General features: G+C 40.4%; 1 protein-coding gene across 3 annotated transcripts in view; it reads right to left on the bottom strand.

The window, feature by feature from the left end:
* CSMD3 (CUB and Sushi multiple domains 3) overlaps positions 1–21,322 on the bottom strand; it is a 1,226,382-nt gene that overhangs the window by 907,665 nt on the left and 297,395 nt on the right. The gene's annotated exons all lie outside the window — the stretch shown is intronic.

Genomic DNA, 21,322 nt, shown 5'->3' with positions numbered 1-21,322 from the left:
CTGGACCCATGGAAAAGAAGCCCTTGAGGAATTCCACCATGATTTCAACAATTTCCATCCCACCATCAACCTCAGCATAGACCAGTCCACACAAGAGATCCACTTCCTGGACACTATGGTGCTAATATGCAATGGTCACATAAACACCACCCTATATTGGAAACCTACTGACCGCTATTCCTACCTACATACCTCTAGCTTTCATCCAGATCATACCACACGATCCATTGTCTACAGCCAAGCTCTAGGATATAAACGCATTTGCTCCAACCCCTCAGACAGAGACAAACACCTACAAGATCTCTATCATGCTCTATCTACAACTACAATGCCCACCTGCTGAAGTGAAGAAACAGATTGACAGAGCAGAAGAGTACCCAGAAGTCACCTACTACAGGACAGGCCCAACAAAGAAAATAACAGAACGCCACTAGCCATCACCTTAAGCCCCCAACTAAAACCTCTCCAACGCACCATCAAGGATCTACAACCTATCCTGAAGGACGACCCATCACTGTCACAGATCTTGGGAGACAGGCCAGTCCTTGTTTACAGACAGCCCCCCAATCTGAAGCAAATACTCACCAGCAACCACACACCACACAACAGAACCACTAACCCAGGAACCTATCCTTGCAACAAAGCCCGTTGCCAACTCTGTCCACATATCTATTCAGGGGACACCATCATCGGGCATAATCACATCAGCCATACTATCAAAGGCTCATTTACCTGCACATCTACCAATGTGATATATGCCATCATGTGCCAGCAATGCCCCTCTGCCATGTACATTGGTCAAACTGGACAGTCTCTACGTAAAAGAATGAATGGACACAAATCAGACGTCAAGAATTATAACATTCAAAAACCAGTTGGAGAACACTTCAATCTCTCTGGTCACTCAATTACAGACCTAAGAGTGGCTGTCCTTCAACAAAAAAGCTTCAAAAACAGACTCCAACGAGAGACTGCTGAATTGGAATTAATTTGCAAACTGGATACAATTAACTTAGGCTTGAATAGAGACTGGGAACGGATGAGTCATTACACAAAATAAAACTATTTCCCCATGTTATTTCTCCCCCCACCCCACCCCCCACTGTTCCTCAGATATTCTTGTTAACTGCTGGAAATAGCCTACCTTGCTTGTCACCATGAAACGTTTTCCTCCTTTCCCCCCCTGCTGCTGGTGATGGCTTATCTTAAGCGATCACTCTCCTTACAGTTTCAGAGTAGCAGCCGTGTTAGTCTGTATTCGCAAAAAGAAAAGGAGTACTTGTGGCACCTTAGAGACTAACAAATTTATTAGAGCATAAGCTTTCGTGAGCTACAGCTCACTTCATCGGATGCATTTGGTGGAAAAAACAGTGTGTATGATAAACCCATTGTTTCATGTTCTCTGTGTGTGTGTATATAAATCTCCCCTCTGTATTTTCCACCAAATGCATCCAATGAAGTGAGCTGTAGCTCACGAAAGCTTATGCTCTAATAAATTTGTTAGTCTCTAAGGTGCCACAAGTACTCCTTTTCTTTTTGCGAAAATAGTTAGAATCCTTTTAAATTAGCTGTTCAAATTAACAGTATATTTTCCAAAAGTGAAAAAAAGCATTAACTGAGGTGGGCCTACGGGTCATTCTCAGAGTTTCACCAAGGATAGGGTTTGAATTTACAGTGCCTGGCCACAGCACGTCTTCTTGAGCCATCCAGTTACCATGACAGCAGGCTGCCTATGTACGATCTCTTGCCTAGTTTTGCTGCACTTGCAAAATTGCAATTTCAATCATTTTTTTTCCTTTTGAGTTGTAGCATGTACCAGTCTACAGAATTATTAACATTGTCAATAGTGCTTCCCCAAAGTGGCAGTGGGTGCCATCCACTACCTGGGATAAATATTGAGAGAATGAAATCATTTGGGGGCAATTAGAGCCATAGTTTGAGCACCAGGTTAAAATTATAAGCATCTGCTGAATTTTAAAAAAATGCCTTTTTTCAGGGGGAAGAAGGGGGCTGTATCTCAGGGACTCCTTGCTCAAATTACATCAAATTTGGACTGCAAATTCTTCCTAGCTCCCCCGAGTCAGAGAAAAAATCAAGACAATTTGAGTAAGTATGTGGATTTTAGAGTACTTAGAAGAATCAACTTTTAAAGAGCAAGTGCTGATGCACCTTTACTATAGCAAAGATGGTGCTCCATTGCAATACTTCTGATTCACAGCATCCCTCTATTTTTATAAACTCATTTTAAATTTTTTTGCAAGTATTTTCTTCTACTTCATTATTCTATTTTGCTTAGCTGTTCACTAATACACCCTCTTTTCCATATTTTACCTCTCTATTAGATATGGGTGAAATTTTTCTGCCCTTTTTTGGCGGGGCGGGAGATAAAAATCAGCTATTAGTGAAATGGACAATTTCATGGAAAACATTCTACTTGTTTATGTATAAAATTTCTCACGGTTTTTGTTAAAAAAATAAAACAACATTTTGGTTTTCATTTCTTTAAACACAAAAAATATGAAAAAATGATAATGAAAAAAACATTTTGTTGGAATTTTTCATTGGTTAAAAACCTTCCCCTATTATGTGACCTGTTCTATCCACTTCTTCCTCATTCAATCTTCTTTCACAATGATATTGTATGCTTCAGTGACTTCACCTAGCAGGTTTCAGAGTAGCAGCTATGTTAGTCTGTATCCGCAAAAAGAAAAGGAGCACTTGTGGCACCTTAGAGACTAACAATTATTATTAGTGCCACAAGTACTTAAGGTGTCACAAGTACTCCTTTTCTTTTCACCTAGCAGGTGACTTTAATGGAGCTATTTTTGTGCTTAAAGATAGGCATGTACTTGAACCTAGCTGAAATTGGGCTACATATGAATGAATATAAAGTTTTATGTTGATTAGATTGTATTATACTCATTGTTAGGATATGATTATAAAATAAATATATAGTACATTCATGGATAAATAAATAGCTCCCAGTGCTAAATTAATATATTTCAAGAGAATGTGCAAAGAAAAGTTTCAGAAATCTAACTACTGTCACAATGCCACATTGCAACACCATATCCACAGATCACAAAGAGATAAAAGGTTTATTTTTTTTTGGTTAGGAATGGTGGTAACAATATGAAGTGGCTAAATAAACTTAACATGTAGACACCCAATCTTATTTATCTTTGTTCAAATCAATCATTTATCCATGTGAGTATCATCAATGACTTCAAATAATATATTGTATAAAATTAGCTTTTATTCCTTTCTGTATAGAAATACAGACACGTACACAAATATCACACACAGTGCAATGGAGACTGCATTTTGCAATTTAGAGCTCCGTGCGGCAAATTAAAGTCTTGTGGATAGCCCTACTGAGGTCAATGGAACTATTTGCATGACTAAGTATATACAGGATTGGGACCTCAAAGGCCAAACACAAGTGTGGGCATATCTATGTTTGTATTTATAAAATTTGATTTAACAGGACCGAGATAAACATTACACCTTCAATGACTGGTTTAACTGAAGAGGTTACATAAGAACACTTGCTTTAAATTATTGTCACACATTTTCCATTATTTTATTATAGTTTAATTAAGCCATGTATACTCCCTGCATAGTCATTTTAAAGATTTACTACTAGAAATTAGATTCAGTAATGATCAACTGTAATTTATTATATCAGTTGTAAAGGACATCCCATGTCACTGGGTTTGGGTGAACCAGTTATGAAAAAGCAATCCCATCTGCAAATTGCACTCAATTTTGCTTTTTAAAATTAACCTAAACCATTTTCAACCCTTTTCTGACAATCACCATCATTATATCTCTATGCGGTACCATATGTCAACATTTTTTGTAATTCTGACATTTCCAACATGATATTGCAATAAGTACAGCACTGCAGGTACTGGGCAGGCATCAGAAATAGGAATCAAAAAGAGACCAGGATATCAGATACATAAGAAATTCTGGGAGACAATAGAAATGGGAGCAGTAAAGAGATGGATGCATCAGGAGTTGGGAGGAAAACTTGGAGAGAGAAAGCTAAATAGGGATCAGTTCTAGATCTGCAGTTTCTACCCCTTAAAAAAAAAGAGAAAATGGATCTGAAGAATCTGGATATGGAAAGAAAAAAAGACAAGACAATGACTGCACCTCATCTTAAGCGGGGTAGGGGTGACTGTTATCGCACTTGCTGGGGGAAGGAAATATACCCTTTAAGGGAAGAGGTATGGATGTTGCTGAACTCATCCCATCAGCATGGACTCTGGGGTGAAGGGAATACAAATCCCTTTCAAGGAGAAACTTGGTTTTTGTTTTTTGGTCTTTTGTTTTTTGTTTTTGCTTTGTTTTTTGCTGCTTTACTCTAAAGAGCCAAGAATTGCTAAACATAAGCAACAGACCCACAGCTGTTTTACCTCCATTAGTCCAAAGGACATATAGAGTGATAAAACTGTCTATAATCTTTGGAAATTCAGAACTGATACTCATTTGTGTGTATATTTACCTGCTTTTACCTTGTCAAATAATACTTATTTTTCCTCATTAATAAATCTTTAGTTAGTTTGTTACAATATTGGATACAAGCATCTTTGGTTTAAGATCTCAATACAATTGGCCTAGAGTAAGTGACTGGCCCTTTGGGATTGGGGGTAACCTGAATATTTTTGTGATTTTTGGTGTAAGTGACCATTATTCACAAAGTCAAATTTGCCTGGGAGGCAAGACAGACCAGCGTACCATGTTAAGGCTGTTATAGTTCTTGAGGAGTTCACACTTGGAACTTGGTTGATAAAATCTAATTATGGAATATATAGTTTGAGGTTTTTGCCCTTTTTCTTGACAGTCTGTCCTGAAGTTGGCATTCACTGTTGTGAGCCACTCCAGCCAGTGTGACAGCCAGAATGGTCATAAAACAAAAGTTTTAAAAGAAAAAAGCTGGTGCATAAGTTTTGTAAAAGTGTGGAGGATGGAAAGAAAACCATGTTCTCTGCATGGTGGTACAGAGATTACCTAAGGGTAAAGTCATTCAAGAGCATAGAAATTAATTGTCATATTGTTGGGATTTTTGGTGTAAGTGACCATCATTCACAAAGTCAAACTTGCCTGGGAGGCAAGACAGACCAGTGTACCTATCTATGACTCCATGTTAAGGCTGTTACAGTTCTTGAGGAGTTCACACTTGCTACTTGGTTGGTAAAATCTAATTACGGAATATACAACCAGTTTGAGGTTTTTGCCCTTTTTCTTGACAGTCTGTCCTGAAGTTGGCATTCACTGTTGTGAGCCACTCCAGCCAGTGTGACAGCCATAATGGTCATAAACAAAAGTTTTAAAGGAAAAAAGCTGGTGCATACGTTTTGTAAAAGTGTGGAGGTTGGAAAGAAAAGCGTGTTCTCTGCATGGTGGTACTGAGATTACCTAAGGGATAAAGTCATTCAAGAGCAGTAGAAATTAATTGCCATATAAATTAAGCATATTTTACTTGGTAGAACCTGGAGTATAAGAAGGCATTGCAAAGTGTCATCCAGAAGAATCACAGCATAGTGCTGAAATATGAGGTTGAATCAACTATAGAAGTGTTAAAAGTTTTTGTATTGTGAACCTTCAGATTTAACAACACTAGAGCAAAATTCTCAAATACACTATAATTTTTTAAAAGGGATATGGTGGTGGCTAGCTACAGTACAGTACATGCTCTGAAAGAATTTTCCCTTGTTCTTAAGAAGTACACATTTGACCTTCTTGTTTTATGGTTGACTATAGAATTACCTTACTTAAGACAGGTAGTGCCATGTAGGGGGCCCGGGCACTAAAATGCCTTAAGATAGGAGTCAGGAGACCTGGGTTCTTTTCCCATCTCTTCATTGTGACCTTGGCTAAGTCTATTCACTTATCTGTGCCTGTTTCACTAGCCTTTGCCCATCTTGTGTTTTTTTTCTTTGTCTGTCTTAGATAATAAGCTTTTAAATGTAAAGGTTGTGGCTTCTATGTTTTGTGTAGTGGCTAACACAATAGGACCTTGATCTTGGTTGTGGTTTCTAGGCACTACTGTCATATAAATAATAAATAAATAATAATAGTAATAATAATAATAATAATAATAATAATAATAAACAAGATATTCTAGTAGTTAAGTATGAAGCCAAACATTTAGTTGAACATTTGTCACTATAATTGATTAATTGTCTGTCCCTTATATTCTTACAATTATCTAAAAAGGTACTTCCTGTTGGTATGAGAGGTTTCCCTGCCCTACTACAGTTGCCACTAAAAAGTGATAAAAGGAAGGCCCATCAAATCACCCTTTCTCATTTGGGAATTTTGTACAATGCTACACTCCAGAAAACCTTTTTTAAAATCAAGTCAAGGTTGCTTTTATGCTTTCAGATTTACTGCCGCTATGCAGTACTCTGGTAACACCACTCTTAAGATATGTGACAGGACCAAATACATTAAAATTAGTTTAAAAAAATGAATATGAGAATCTAAAAGAGTTAGTTGCACTAGCTGCACAGCATCCGCTGTGAAACCTGGTACAAATCCAGCATTGTCATATTTGAAAGCAATGTAATTACATATGTGACCCTGGTTTTAGAAATACCATTAGAAACATAAAATTGAATAATGTATAAAAATTATGCAAGGCTTCTTTCAGCAAGCACTATTGAAATGTCTAGCATTTACTCATTAAGGCAAAATTAAGCAAATTTCTCCAGTGTGCAGTTTTTTTCTCTTTATTGATTAAAGTAGTTTCCTGTAATCAGTGAATCCCTCTAAGCCTCTCTGACACCATAAAATTGCTTGTCATCCATTCCATTATTTTGTGGAGCAGTATAGATTTTAGTGGTCTTGAGTATGATACACAGAAAATCCTTCATTGAATTGGGGAGGGGAAAAGGCCTTGTTTTATGTGTGAATCATGCCACAATGATTTTCATGACAAAACCGAATTTTGCCAAGCCTTGTTATCACATCAAGATCACAATGTGTTATGATGGACCACACATAAAGGTAAACATTACAAATTCAGAAGTATATTTTGGAAATTTGATTTGTAAATGTAGTAGGAATAATTGATTGAGCTATTACTATTATCAACACTAATTTAACAAATGAAGCAACATCTAACATTTTTTCAGAATGATCCTATGCAAAAAATCAACTAACTAGCCAGAAAAAAATGCTAAGTGTAGTGGTTGTTTCTTTCTCTCACTCAACATAAATTCATCACTCAGAGTTTGCAGATGACAAAAAAATTCGGGGAATGCTAAATAATGAAGAGGATAGGTCACTGATTCAAAGCAATCTGGATCTCTTGGTAAACTGTGAGCAAGCAAAGCTGTTTTTAATTAACCAGGAACAAAGAATGTAGGCCAAATTTACAGGATGGTGGACTCTATCTTGGGAAGCAGTGACTCTGAAAAAAATGTGGGGGTCATGGTGGATAACCAGCTGAATATGATGATGGTGTGGCCAAAAAAGTGAATATGATCCTGGGATACATAAACAGGGGAATCTTGAAAAGGAGTAGAGAAGTTATTTCAACTCTGTATTTTGTACTAGTATTAGTTCTGCTGGAATGTTGTATCTAGTTCTGGTGCCCACAATTCAAGAAGGAGGCTGATAAATTGGAGAGGGTTATGAGAAGTGCCACAAGAATGATTAAAAGATTAGACAACATGATGTATAATGATTGACTCAAGAAGTTCAATCTATTTGGCTTACCAAAAAGGTTAAGGCATGTCTATACATATCTACATGAGGAACAAATATTTAATAATGGGGTCTACAATCTAATAGAGAAAGATACAACACGATGCAATGGGTAGAACCTGAAGTTAGGCAAATTCAGACAGGAACTAAGGTGAACATTTTCAATGGTGAGAATAATTAACAATTGGAATAATTTGCCAAGAGTCATGGTGGATTCTCCATCACTGATCATTTTTAAATCGAGTTTGGATGTTTCTCAAAAAGATATGCTCTGGGAATTATTTTGGGGATGTTCTGTGGCCTCCTGTTGTACATGAGATCAGACTAGATGATCACATTGGCTCTGTCTGGACTTGAAATCTATGTATATGAATGAAACTCCTCCCATCTTTATTTTTTGATTCCCCAACCTTGTTCTTCCTCACAAGTTCCTTTCCTTCTTCCAGCATTATGCTATTAGAAATTCACTTACTTGCCTTCTGTTGTTTCATGTTGTTTTCCTACCTGTCTCTTCTGTATCAAGTGTCAAACTTGTCTGCTCATTTGTCAGCATCTTGCATAAACATCTCTGTGCTCACTGTGATGCTGCTCCCCATCCAGGGTATGCTGTTCCTGAGCTAAAATTATAAGGCTCCTACTATCTCCATATTTAAGTCTTTCCTAAAGATCATGGATGGCACATGAACTGCTGGCTGGGGGACAGTAGCCTCGAGCCCCGAACCTCCTGCCTGAGGCCCCACTTCTTCTTCAAACACCTGCCAGAGCCCAGAGCACCCCACAGCACCTGCTGGCCCCTGCCCCAGGCTAGCACCCTTGCCCCAGAGTGACAGGAGGGCAGGCCGCACAGCCCCAGCCCTGGAAGGGAGGACTGCATGGCCCTAGCCTGAAATGGGACCACGGAATAGTGGGAACTGCAGAGCGGGAAACAGTCTATGATACCCACGACCCATGATGAAGATTCACTTTTGCCATTGTGCCTGTGGGAGTATAACTGTCATGTTCTGTCTAACCCAAGATACCACCAAGCACCTCCCCTTCCTCAGCCACTAGTTATAGGTTTAACCTCTGTCTAACTGAATGAACTCTATGGTCAATGATTGTGCCGTACAATTCTTAAAATGTCTTCAGTGCTAATAATAATAACAACAGTCAGTAGCAGTGAGGTGTTTTCATGAGCGGTTAACATAACAGACAAGGAGGAGATTTATCATAGGAATATACAGGGTGGCGTATTTGAGAGAGACAGAAAGTCATGAGGGGGAGGCAAATTCTTCAGTCTTTGTGATATTCTTTGCTATTTTGCCTAACTCACTTCATAGGACATGATGTTGCTATTAAAGAGATAACACATTTCTATTTCCATTACAAAAATAGATTTAATGGACCCTGGGGGTGCTCAAGCCCTGTTCTGCCCCAAACCCCGCCCCCTTCCAACCCCTTCCCCCAAGTTCCCATCCCTGCCCTGCCTCTTCCTGCCCAGTTCCATCCCCTCCCCTGAGCATGCCCCATCCCCGCTCCTCCCCTTCCTCTCAGAGCCTCCTGCATGCCTCGAAACAGCTGATTGAGGCAGATGGTAGGCAGTGGGAGGGAGGGGGAGGAGTTGATCCGCAAGGTCACAGGAGGGTGGGAGGCGCTGGCAGGAAGAGGGGAGCGAGCTGCTAAGCATCCAATATTTTTTCCGTGGGTGCTCCCACGGATTCGGCACCTATGATTTCCTGTTGCCCTGTTAACCCAGCCCTTCAAAATACTGTCTCCAGCTAAACAATAGCAGCTGCAAAAATGTGAACTCTCTCCTATCATTCATCTCTATCAGGTACTCACACTTCAGAGCCCATTGGGAATTTAGTTCAAATGCAAATACTGCAATCTAGGAAACAATTGATCAGTTTAAATCAAGGCACCTTATATGTTGTGACAAAGTTCCTCCTCTACCTTGGTGGATCTTGCACTTATTGGCGGATTTGCTTGCCTTGGAGCTTTACAGCAGCCCTCAGCTTGGCCGTTTTTGTGAACCCACAGTTCAGGTCAACTCCTCCTGTGTCTGACCAGGAGTTGGGAGGTTTGGGGGGAACCCAGGCCCACCCCCTACGCCGGGTTCCAGCCCAGGGCCCTGTGGAATGCAGCTGTCTAGAGTGCCTCCTGGAACAGCTGTGCAAAACTACAAATCCCTGGTCTACTTCCCCATGGCCTCCTCCCAACACCTTCTTTATTCTCACCATAGGAACTTCCTCCTTGTGTCTGATAATGCTTGTACTCCTCAGTCCCCCAACAATACGTGTTCTCACTCTCAGCTCTTAGTACCTCTTGCTCCCAGCTCCTCACATGTGGATCACAAACTGAAGTGAGCTCTTTTTTAAGCCTAGGTGCCCTGATTAGCCTGCCTTAACTGATTCTAGCAGCTTCTTGATTGGCTGCAGGTGTTCTAATCAGCCTGTCTGTCTTAATTGTCTCCAGAAGGTTCCTGATTGTTCTGGAACCTTCCCTGTTATCTTACTCAGGGAAAAGGGACCTACTTAACCTGGGGCTAATATATCTAACTTCTATTACTCTCCTGTAGTTATCTGGCCTAACTCTGTCACAATGGGCCAAATTAACTGGTTAAAAATGATAGTGTAAATTACAAGTTAATAAGCTGATGTTATCACATGTTGTCATAAATATAAAAGGAAGGGTAAACACCTTTAAAATCCCTCCTGGCCAGAGGAAAAACCCTTTCATCTGTAAAGGGTTAAGAAGCTAGGATAACCTCGCTGGCACCTGAACAAAATGACCAATGAGGAGACAAGATACTTTCAAAGCTGTACGGGGGAGAGAAACAAAGGTTCTCTCTGGCTCTGTGATGCTTTTTCCAGGAACAGAAAAGGAATGGTGTCTTAGAACTTAGTAAGTAATCTAGCTAGATATGCGTTAGATTCTGTTTTGTTTAAATGGCTGATAAAATAAGCTGTGCTGAATGGAATGTATATTCCTGGTTTTGTGTCTTTTTGTAAATTAAGGTTTTGCCTAGAGGGATTCTCTATGTTTTGAATCTGATTACCTTGTAAGGTATTTCCCATCCTGATTTTACAGAGGTGATCCTTTTACTTTTTCTTTAATTAAAATTCTTCTTTTAAGAACCTGTTTGCTTTTTCATTGTTCTTAAGGTCCAAGGGTTTAGCTCTGTGTTCATCTATGCAAATTGGTGAGCATTTTTATCAAGCCTTCTCCAAGAAAGGGAGTGTAGGGTTTGGGGAGGATTTTGGGGAGAAAGATGTTTCCAAGCAGGCTCTTTCCCTGTTATATATTTGTTAGACGCTTGGTGGTGGCAGCAATAAAGTCTGAGGGCAAAAGATAAAATAGTTTGTACTTTGAGGAAGTTTTAACCTAAGTTGGTAAAAATAAGCTTAGGGGGTTTTCATGCAGGTCCCCACATCTGTAGCCTAGAGTTCAGAGTGAGGAAGGAACCTTGACACATGTCATGGCAGCTCCTTTGTAGTAAGAAAAAGATGTTATTTCTACCACAGCCTTACCTTTCTGTCCCCTCACTGCCTGCCCTCACTGATTCCCATTCACTTTCTTCAAAGGGAACAATATTGAATCCTCAGCATATAATTTACACCCATTTACCAATTTGTATCTTACTCCTCACTTTTATATTACTTCTAAATTTTGCCTCTACTCTTTATAGTCTCCTGTTCTTACTTTCCCAAAATTTCTCTGCAAGTTCTTTTTCTGAAAAATGTTATGTCTGCCAGGGCTAATTTGTATAAAAGTGGGTGACTCCTTAACCTTTATCCTTCTGTCCATTTTTGTTTATTTATATTCTAACAATCTCTTCACTTGTAACAGTCACAATGTTTTCAGTATTGAAGACTGATAAAGAGCTTCTTTAACAACTAGTAAAAAATTCACCTGATATGAGTACAGTGGAGATTAAAAAGTGTTAAAAGAACAGACACAAAGTTTGTACCTTATTACATTCCTTACCCTCATATATGCTTCGGATTTGGAAATAAAAGTCTAAATAGGAATATAGGGTCTCTCACTTTGCTGCATGATGGTTTAGCATTTTCAAAGTTGAATAAATATTCAATACCTTCGCTAGTGTACTATTATTTAAGGATCCCTGGATCGGCACTCTCTGCAATATATGGGCATTTTTAACCTGTAATACAAATTTAAAAGGGTCTTATATTTTAAAATCTGGGATACAAAGTTAATGCACTGCAGAATTCCACAGATTACAGAGATATCATTTGTTACATATATATAAATTGTTGTGATTTGCGTACAGTTTCTTCAGATTTCTGATGGCTCTTCAGTCTGACAATATTAGGAGCGTAAAGGTTTGTAATGCTCCTATTAATCTATGTCTATTTTACTTAATGTGAGATCGTCATCATTTTATCTAACTGGCCATTGCCTTTACAAAGTACACAAACAAATTTAGTGATATGTGAAAAGCTGAAAAGGGATTATTTAAAATAATATGATATTAAACATTGCAGAGGAAGGATACTTAGCTTTTTGTCTAGAAAAGTTGTCTTATGTTTCATAACTCTAGATCTAAGTCTTTAACACTTGAAGAACGAACATAGGAATCAATATTAATTCTGCATGCAGTATTAGAATGTCATCTTATTAGAGTCTTCCGTATTCATATGAATAAGGCCAAATTCTGTACAATGCAACTAGGATCCAAAACCAGAAATCTCCCACATCCTACCTCAGGTACTATCTTGAGGCACATACATGGAGGGTGCATGACCTCTGCTCAGCCCTGTGGTCAAGTGACAAAATACAAGAAGATTAGAAAATCCCACTCCTTATTCAAGGGATCTATTTAAAAAAAATCAGTTCTTATTTTCTTTTTTATGTGCACAGTATTTTTGCAAACTTTCCTAGGCAACATAATGGTTGAGTCGTCCGGCTAACACAGGTGATGTGACACCAGAGGGATGAAGGACTATATGCAATGGTACTTATTTATATCCAGACTTCCTATGAGCTGTGTTTTTGAAAAGGTTACAAATTTTTTAAGGAAGTATAATAATGTTTTTGGCTACATGCCTCTGAAACACCTTTTCAGTTCAACTCTTTTTTTTTAACAGTCATTTATGAATTGCATTAAAAGCTATTTGCATATTGAGAAACTAAAACATGTGGGTGCAGCATAAAACAATCTGTTGATATCATAGTAAATAATGCAAAGATTAGTGACAGGTTGTATTATCTGCTTCCATATTTAAGACTCACCTCCTTAATTAAAAAAAAACATGATGCTGCAGCAGATTTTGGAGAAAAAGTGCCAAACAATATAGGAAGCTTGCTGCAGACTTTGAGGCTAATTTGCTGTAAATACTAGGTGTTCATGCCGTTAAGTGCAGAGCAAAAAGGAAATAATAGAATTATCGGGACTTCATCTGACAGAGGTTGCCCTGACATAGAAATTCTTGGGATGCATTGTCTGCAAGAGAATGCAGATCACTAGTTCTTTTATCTACTGAAGATCATTCTCATCTTACAAGCTTCCTACAATGTTTTCTTGAAATCATATGGCAGAAATTGAGGTGCTATAGTCCAGAATCTTTGCTTGCATTGTGATTTAGTAATCCTACTGAGAGCCATTGATTGTTAGAATTAGATACTGCCCAAATCAGTTAAAAGAGAAGATGCCAATTATAAGAGAAAGTGGTGATACGTGGAAAGCATACCAGATACTATTACATTATTTTTAAAAATCCATTTTAATAAATCTAGCAATTTTAACCAGCATACTTTACCGTGTTCCAACAGACAACATTTTGTAATTCCTGCCAGGAAGTATACATACAAAAACCAGTTGGAGAACACTTCAATCTCTCTGATCACTGGATTACAGACCTAAAAGTGGCAATACTTCAACAAAAAAACTTCAAAACAGACTCAATGAGAGACTCCTGAATTGGAATTAATTTGCAAACTGGATACATTAACTTAGGCTTGAATAGAGACTGGGAGTGGATGGGTCATTGCACAAAGTAAAACTATTTCCCCATGTTTATCCCCCTCCCCCCCACACGGTTCCTTAGACGTTCTTGTCAACTGCTGGAAATGGCCCACCTTGATTATCACTACAAAAGATTCCCCCCCCGCAATTCTCCTACTGGTAATAGCTCACCTTAAGTGATCACTCTGGTTACAGTGTGCATGATAACACCCATTATTTCATGTTCTCTATATATATAAATCTCCCCACTGTATTTTCCACTGAATTCATCTGATGAAGTGAGCTGTAGCTCACAAAAGCTTATGCTCAAATAAATTTGTTAGTCTCTAAGGTGCCACAAGTACTCCTTTTCTTTTTGCCATGAAATAAACATTCAGGGGAAATAATTTTTTGCTCTTTATGTTACTGGTAAATGATATATCAAATCCCATTTCTGCAAGGGAAGGGACCCTCACTGGGAATAACATCAGTAATTAATCTGACAGTGAGTAAGAAAAAGTGAGATTCTGATTTCATTTACATTGCTGTGAATCTGTATAAATGACAGTGATTTCAGTTGAGTTACTGTGGAGTAAAATCTGGGTAAATGAGAGCAGAAATTACCTCCTTGTTGTTTTTTCTTTTCTAGTTTGATTTTGTATTTAACTGACATACTGACTAGTCTGCAATTATGCAAATAACTTGTAAAGAGAGGGTCACATCTCATGAATGTGTACAGACAGGACTATAGCAGAGGGTATAAAAAAATCTGGCTCAAAGAATGCAAGCAGTTTAGCATGCAAAGCAAATCTTTCCTATTTATTTGGGAATAATGAATGCTTCCATTTATTATATCAGTTTAAACCAGACATTAATATATGGTTGCAAACTAGTAAAAAATAGAAACATGAGTAGGATAGCAGTTCATCATACAGAACTTCGCCTTAGGTGGTTATGGTTGGTAGGGAAACATTTCCCATACACAATGATCAGAATATACTAGGGAACTGGTGATCACATTGTGTAGTTGAGGCCTTTCTAATTATCTAGTGAAAAATATTTTAGTCTTTGAAAAGTACCACACTTCCAGTAAAAATACAAATAACATATCAGAGGGCAAATGTATACAATGTGTTTCATAAAAACCAATAAAAATGAAAGGAGTACTTGTGGCACCTTAGAGACTAACAAATTATTTGAGCATAAGCTTTCGTGAGCTACAGCTCACTTCATCGGATGCTCACGAAAGCTTATGCTCAAATAAATTTGTTAGTCTCTAAGGTGGCACAAGTACACCTTTCCTTTTTACGAATACAGACTAACACGGCTGCTATTCTGAAACCTGTCATAAAAACCATAGCTTCTACAACTACATTTGAATGGGTACAAAGAGGTACTGGTAGCATGTGTTACAGTTATTTCATAACTACACACCACTTTAGATCATAATTAATTTCTAATACAAAATCATTATATACAGTGCAAAGGTAAAAAACAATCCAAATTCAAGGAATACTAGGCAAGCTGAAAACTACAAAAGATCTTGGTTATGTCTTTCTCCTGCAAGAACTGATGACTAGCTCTGGTCATGAATTTTTCAAAAAATTAATTGGAAAATGCCTCTACGTTAAAAACCCTATCTGTAGACCTAAAGAAGAGCTCTGTGTAAGCTCCAAAGCTTTTCTCTCTCACCAACAGAAGTTGGTCCAATAAAAAAAATACTACCTCATCCCCTTGTCTATCAGTCAAAAAGGTGTCTGCTCCACAATGAAATTTGTGGTTAAAAACTGCAGGGAGATGCCCTGGTGGGGAGACTCTGCTTGGATATGTAGCCCTGTAGGGTACATACCCCAAGGGTTCGGGAATGTCTTTATTCATCTAAGCAGTGCCTCACTGTCTACACTGCTATTTATATCCATGCTAGCAGGGCATGCAGAGTATGTGCTCTACATGATGCCATAAGAAGTGTACACTGTAGCTGTACCCCAAGTGAATATGTGCAAAATGGTTGCATCAAATCTCATTTCAGTTGAGCCAGGGGTTGAGGAGGTGCCAGGGTGATAATTTCCTTGAGATGATATTTGTACAACAGGAAATCTGTCAAAATCCTTTGATCCAACCAGGCACCTTCCTTCCCTATTAACAAATCCCAGGTTTCTCCACTTTATCTGTACTATCTTCTGGCAGAAGGGGCACTAAGCACTTCTACCTTCGAGTTAAATGGAGCTCTGAGTTCTACCTCCACCAGCATATTTTTCAAATTTGCTCTATTATGGGCCATTGTTCCTCTACCTCCAAAATCCACAAAGGCCTTGGGGTCTATGCAGTAATGCAGGGTTACACTTTGTTAGTAACTATTTTTCTGAAATTGATGTTGTAAATTATTTTGATGTTTTTTGTCATGAAATAGATTGCAGTGAGATCTGCAGCTTCTGGGTGACCTCTTATGCAACCATGAAGACTACTTTTCTATTTACCTACCTGCTAGAAGCAGCTGTAACATAATCAATTAATTTATTTTCATTTTTAGTTGTTGATTTTTTTTCCTTTAGTTTTGCACTCCACAGCTGAAACATTAATTTTGCAATATGAAATCTTTGGAGGTATCTGAGACAAATGTTAAACTCAGATGCCAGCAGTTAATCTTTAGTGCTCCTTTATTCAATAGCTGGAATGAAGCACAACACAATGCAAGTGCTTGCATCCACAGAAATCTCTTCTTTCCTGCCTCAATAGGACTTTTAGAAATACTACCAGTCAAAGGATAGGCACGCCCCTGTCACAGTGCGGCCGTGTGCATAGCCTGACAATTCACCCACAAATTGGTGATGTGTCTCAGACATTTTTTCCAGATCACTGACAAATGTGATATGGTAAAATTCTATTCTTTCTACAAAAGTCCATTAATTTCATATTCTCCTCCCTCCAAATCTATCAATTCTATATTTTTATCACCATCCACCAGATAAATATTCTTCTTTATCCCTTCTACCACCTCCTTCCTCAAAACATCTCATCCATTCTCTCTCCATTTCACGCCTCGCCACACAGGAAATTTGAATGGGATAGCCAGTGTCCCTGGGCTGGTGGGAAGGAAAGGGCTAAGGTGATAGTGAGCTCTGGGTGGAGTGGAGCTCCAGACTCCATCCCAGATCCAGCTCTTCAAACTTCAGGTTAGGACTGGGCAGACATAATTTACCTGCAGAACTCACTGACATAAGATAGCATTGATGCTTACTGGCATAAGCCAGGGGTCTCAAACACGCGGACCATGGGGCTATTTCCTGCAGCCCGCCAGCTCCCTGCAGTCCCCCCGCCCCCAGCATTTACCTAGAGTGACTCCGGCCTGGCGCGCGCCGGAGGCAGGGCAGGCTCCCTTCCTACCTGCCTGCCCTGCCCCCGCGCCACTCCGGGAAGACACCAGGACCTTGGGGACGGGGAGCCAGGGTGTGTGTTGCCCTGGCCGCTCCTCCAGGTACCTCCTCCGAAGCTCCCATTGGCCGCGGTTCTCCGTTCCCGGCCAATGGGAGCTGCGGGGGGTGGTGCCTGGAGGCGCGGCCAGGGCAACACACAGACCCCGTGCCTCCCCTCCCCCAGGTTCCGGCCACTTCCCGGAGCAGGGTGGGGACACAGCAGGCAGGCAGGCAGGCAGGCAGCCTGCCCTGTCCCCGGTGCATGCTGGGCCGGAGCCCGTCCCCCAAAGCTCTCCTGCAGCTGAACCACCTGCCGCACCCCAAACCCATCCTGCACCCCAATCCCCTGCCCTGAGCCCACTGCCACACCCCACACCCCTCCTTCATCCAAACCCCCTGCTGTGAGCCCCCTGCTGTACCCCAACCCCCTGACCTGACCCCCTGCCGCACCCCAAGCCCCTCCTGCACCCCAACCCCCTGCCCTGAGCCCCCTCCCACACCCCAAACCCCTCCTGGAATGGGGGCAGGGAAGGGGTGGGAAGAGGTGGGGCCTCATGGAAGGGGTGGAGTGGGGGCGGGGCCGGAGCAGCACGGGAGCGGGGTGCCAGTGATGCAGCCCTCCGGCCAATGTACTAATCCTCATGTGGCCCTCGTGGTCATTTGAGTTTGAGACCCCTGACATAAGCCAACCATTAACCGCCTAGGGATAGGAAAGTTATTCCATAATCATCCATTATGGTATTAACTTTTGACATATCTGGTACTGGCCAGTGTCAGAGACAGATTAGAGGAATGGCTCATCTGGTCTGGCCTGGTTGTCCCTATTCAAAGAGCTGGACTAAGGATTCTGGAGATAGTTAGCAAGATGATTCTTTAGATATATCCCAAACTTTAATGACCACTTTTACATACAAAGTGAACATGTGTGTCTACATGACAGAGAGAAAGAAAAAGTGAGATAGTTAGGTTCCTCCAGTTTTTTGCTGCAGCAGTGCTTGTTCTTTTCAGACCAGGCAACTGGTAGATCAGTAAATATTTTATACATGTTCAAGGCTATCTCCACAAGGAAAATGAGCAGAAACTTATTTTTTTTTCTTTTTGAAGAAGAGCTGATATTCTCCTACAGCTAAAAATTCCAGTCCTAATTACTGTCTGTACAACATTTGAACTTCTGCGGCATGCTGTAAGTGCTAAAAAAAATGTCATCATGATTAGCATCACCAGGGATGTTGTATTGTGGGATACTGAGTTAAACCTCCAGTATTTAAAAACAAATCAGTCCAGGGTTCCCCTGCATCAGAGATTGTGATGTGGTCAGTCATGCCTAGTGGTTAGGGCAGGAGTCAGTTGCTAGCATAGGAGCTCAGGGTCAGAGGCCAGAGCCAAAGGTCAAAGTTCCCTAAAGTGAGGCAAGGCAGGGAACAAAAAGGCAGAGGAACTATCACAGCCCTAGGCAAATACTTTGAGAAGTCATCAAATGACGGGTGCTGTAGGCCCTGATTCCTGACACCCTGAGCAATATTATTGTATGCCTGGTGAAATCTCTAAGAGCATATCTCCAATTTAACCTATCTGGGCTTGGTCTGTTTTCCGTTTCAAAGAATGATAGATAGGAGTTTGACAGAGTACTAGCTGTAGCACCCTGCTCATTGAAGTTGCTGAAGCACAGAAAAGACTGTAGGCTTAATTGGAGCCAATCAGCCTGTTTCCAGTGGAGAGTACAGACACTTGGTGGTAACGGCTGGGGTAATGAGACAATTTGCTCAGTAACTGGGGTTATGTCTACACCACTGTTCCCTCCAAGCTGTGCGCGTGTGCGCGTGCACACAGATCCTAAACCCTGTGCACACGGTGAAACACCACATGCACAAAAATTTGCACAGAAGAATTTTTTGCGCACACAGCCTGTCAAAAATTAGAGGGAACATTGGTCTACACTACAATTAAAAAACCGATGGCTGGCCTGTGCCAGCTGATATGGGCTTGGGCTAAGTGGCTTTTTAATTGCAATGTAGATATTTGGGCTCCAGCTTCAGCCTAAGCTCTGGGACCCACCCACCTTCCAGGGTCTGAGAGCCGAGGCTCCAGCCTGAGCCTGAAAATCTACACAGCAATTAAACAGCCCCTTAGGCAGAGCCCAAGGGGCCTGAGTGAGCTAGCATGGCCCAGCCACAAGTGTCTAATTGCACGTGTAGACATACCCTTGGAGGCTGTATAATTGGGAGGAACAGGAAGCAAGGGGAAGCTCAGAGGGTGAGCTGAGCAGAGGATAGAAGCTGTGTGGAAGGTGCCTCCTGCTGTATATCTGTGCTGGCCTGTTCTGTGCTGTTTAGAAACAGAATATTAAAGGTGTACGTGGTGGAAAAGAAACAGACTGTGTGTGTTTGGGACTGAGAGACTGAAAAAGTTGAAGTTCCCTGTGATAAGGACGATTTGCCAAGGAGTTATACATGATTAGAGTGATGGGCAAAGTGAATTCTTTCACCAGCCAAAATGCTGCCACTAAAATCATTTACTGCCTGCCCACTTCTCTATGTCCAATCCTCTCTTCAGGTTCTTTAATTACTCATTACTGCCTGTACTACTCCTTGTTCTCACCTTCAAGATCTTACTCAACTTTACCCCAAGTACCTCTCTATTCTTGTCTCTTTCTACTACCTGCTCTTCCTCATGGTCTATGCTCTGCCCTAGTCAGGTATTACCAGTTCTCTTTATGTCCAGCTACAACTTATATTTACACATCTTCCTCCACACTGCCCAGGGCAGTTGCCAGGTGTCCAGTTTTCAACCAGAACACCCAGTCAAAAAGGGACCCTCCCCAGCCCAGTGAAAATGAGCAAGTGAGTGAGGGTGGGTGGAGAGCAAGCGACGGAGGGAGGGGGGATGGAGTGAGCAGGGTGGGGCCTCGGAGAAGGAGCAAGGCAAGGATGTTCATTTTTGTGTGATTAGAAAGTTGGCAACCCTAACTGCCCAATATATCTGGAACACATTCCTTGACCTGATATGACAAGCCTCCATCTGCCTTTTTGAAACCCATACCCTCTCCCACAGTCTACTAAAAGCAATGTGCACGTTACTCAGCAAATGATGGAATTATCATGATGTGTGCTTAACTTCCACATTATATAACTTCACATTTTATTAGTTCCTTCTCATCTTCCTTGTTTGCTTCTGGTCTGTTTAGATTGTAAGATCTTTGGCAGGGACTTTGCCTTCATACCTGTCAGATGCAGTATAACAAGCAGTCTGTTCCATGACTGCTTAGTCTACACTATAAATTAGGGGACTCTATGTAAGTAAGTAACTAAGTAAGCAGCACAGATTGCATTAAGTTAGTTTGGGAGCTACAAAGTTAAGGAAGAACTACAGGACCTAAGTTCAGAAGTCTGCTTAAAGAATCTCTTTTCTCTTCATTGCAGCTTTTTTCTATCACATGGTAGAATCACCAGTGTTTGTAAAGCACCAATCACACTGTTGGTATTATACAAGTAATATATAGTAATACCACTAGGGTATCAATTTACAGTAAGGAATTACTATTTGGTCATTAGCCTGATGATTACAGGACACCCTAATTCAAGATGGCAGTTGGTATAAAAGAAACCACATTAGACATAAGCTCAGAACAAAGTTAATCTACAGGTAATTGGAATTTAGATCATTAAAGGTAATATGCACAAACATTACAAAACAGATGGAGTTAGCATGCAGGGACTGTTTAAATAACTGTTTAAATAACTGATTATGCTTTGCCTGGTTTTTCCACACATATGGCCCTATGACCATACCAATGTGCATTAGGTATGAAAGAAGGTACAGAGCATATGGCGGTGTTAACGACTGGGAACTGGAGTTTTAAAAAAATCAGATGTGCTGGCATAGAACAAGGAGCAAGCTTCAAACATCAGAATAACCTGCAACACTGTTCCAGGAGCCAATGCACAGGCCAATTATAGTTTTGTTTCCTTCACTAGGACAAAATCCAATCTGGTGGATAGCACCACATTTAGTTAATATTGTTAGAGTTGAGTGAGACCTATTTCTTATGAGCCAAGAGTCACCCTGGGTGAATTTGGCAGGTCAGATAACACTGCGGAGACTGACATTGAAGCATAAGCAGAGTTCTTGAAAATGTCATGGACGCTTTTAGTTTGATGGGGGCACCTGTCTAATGGGATGGTAGATATCTCATAATTGTAATGTCTTTCCTTACATTTTCATAGGGGCTGTCTCAATTCAC

This window comes from Dermochelys coriacea, chromosome 2, assembly GCF_009764565.3.
Source record: "Dermochelys coriacea isolate rDerCor1 chromosome 2, rDerCor1.pri.v4, whole genome shotgun sequence".
NCBI lineage: Eukaryota > Metazoa > Chordata > Testudines > Dermochelyidae > Dermochelys > Dermochelys coriacea.
This window is presented reverse-complemented; position numbering and strand designations above follow the sequence as displayed.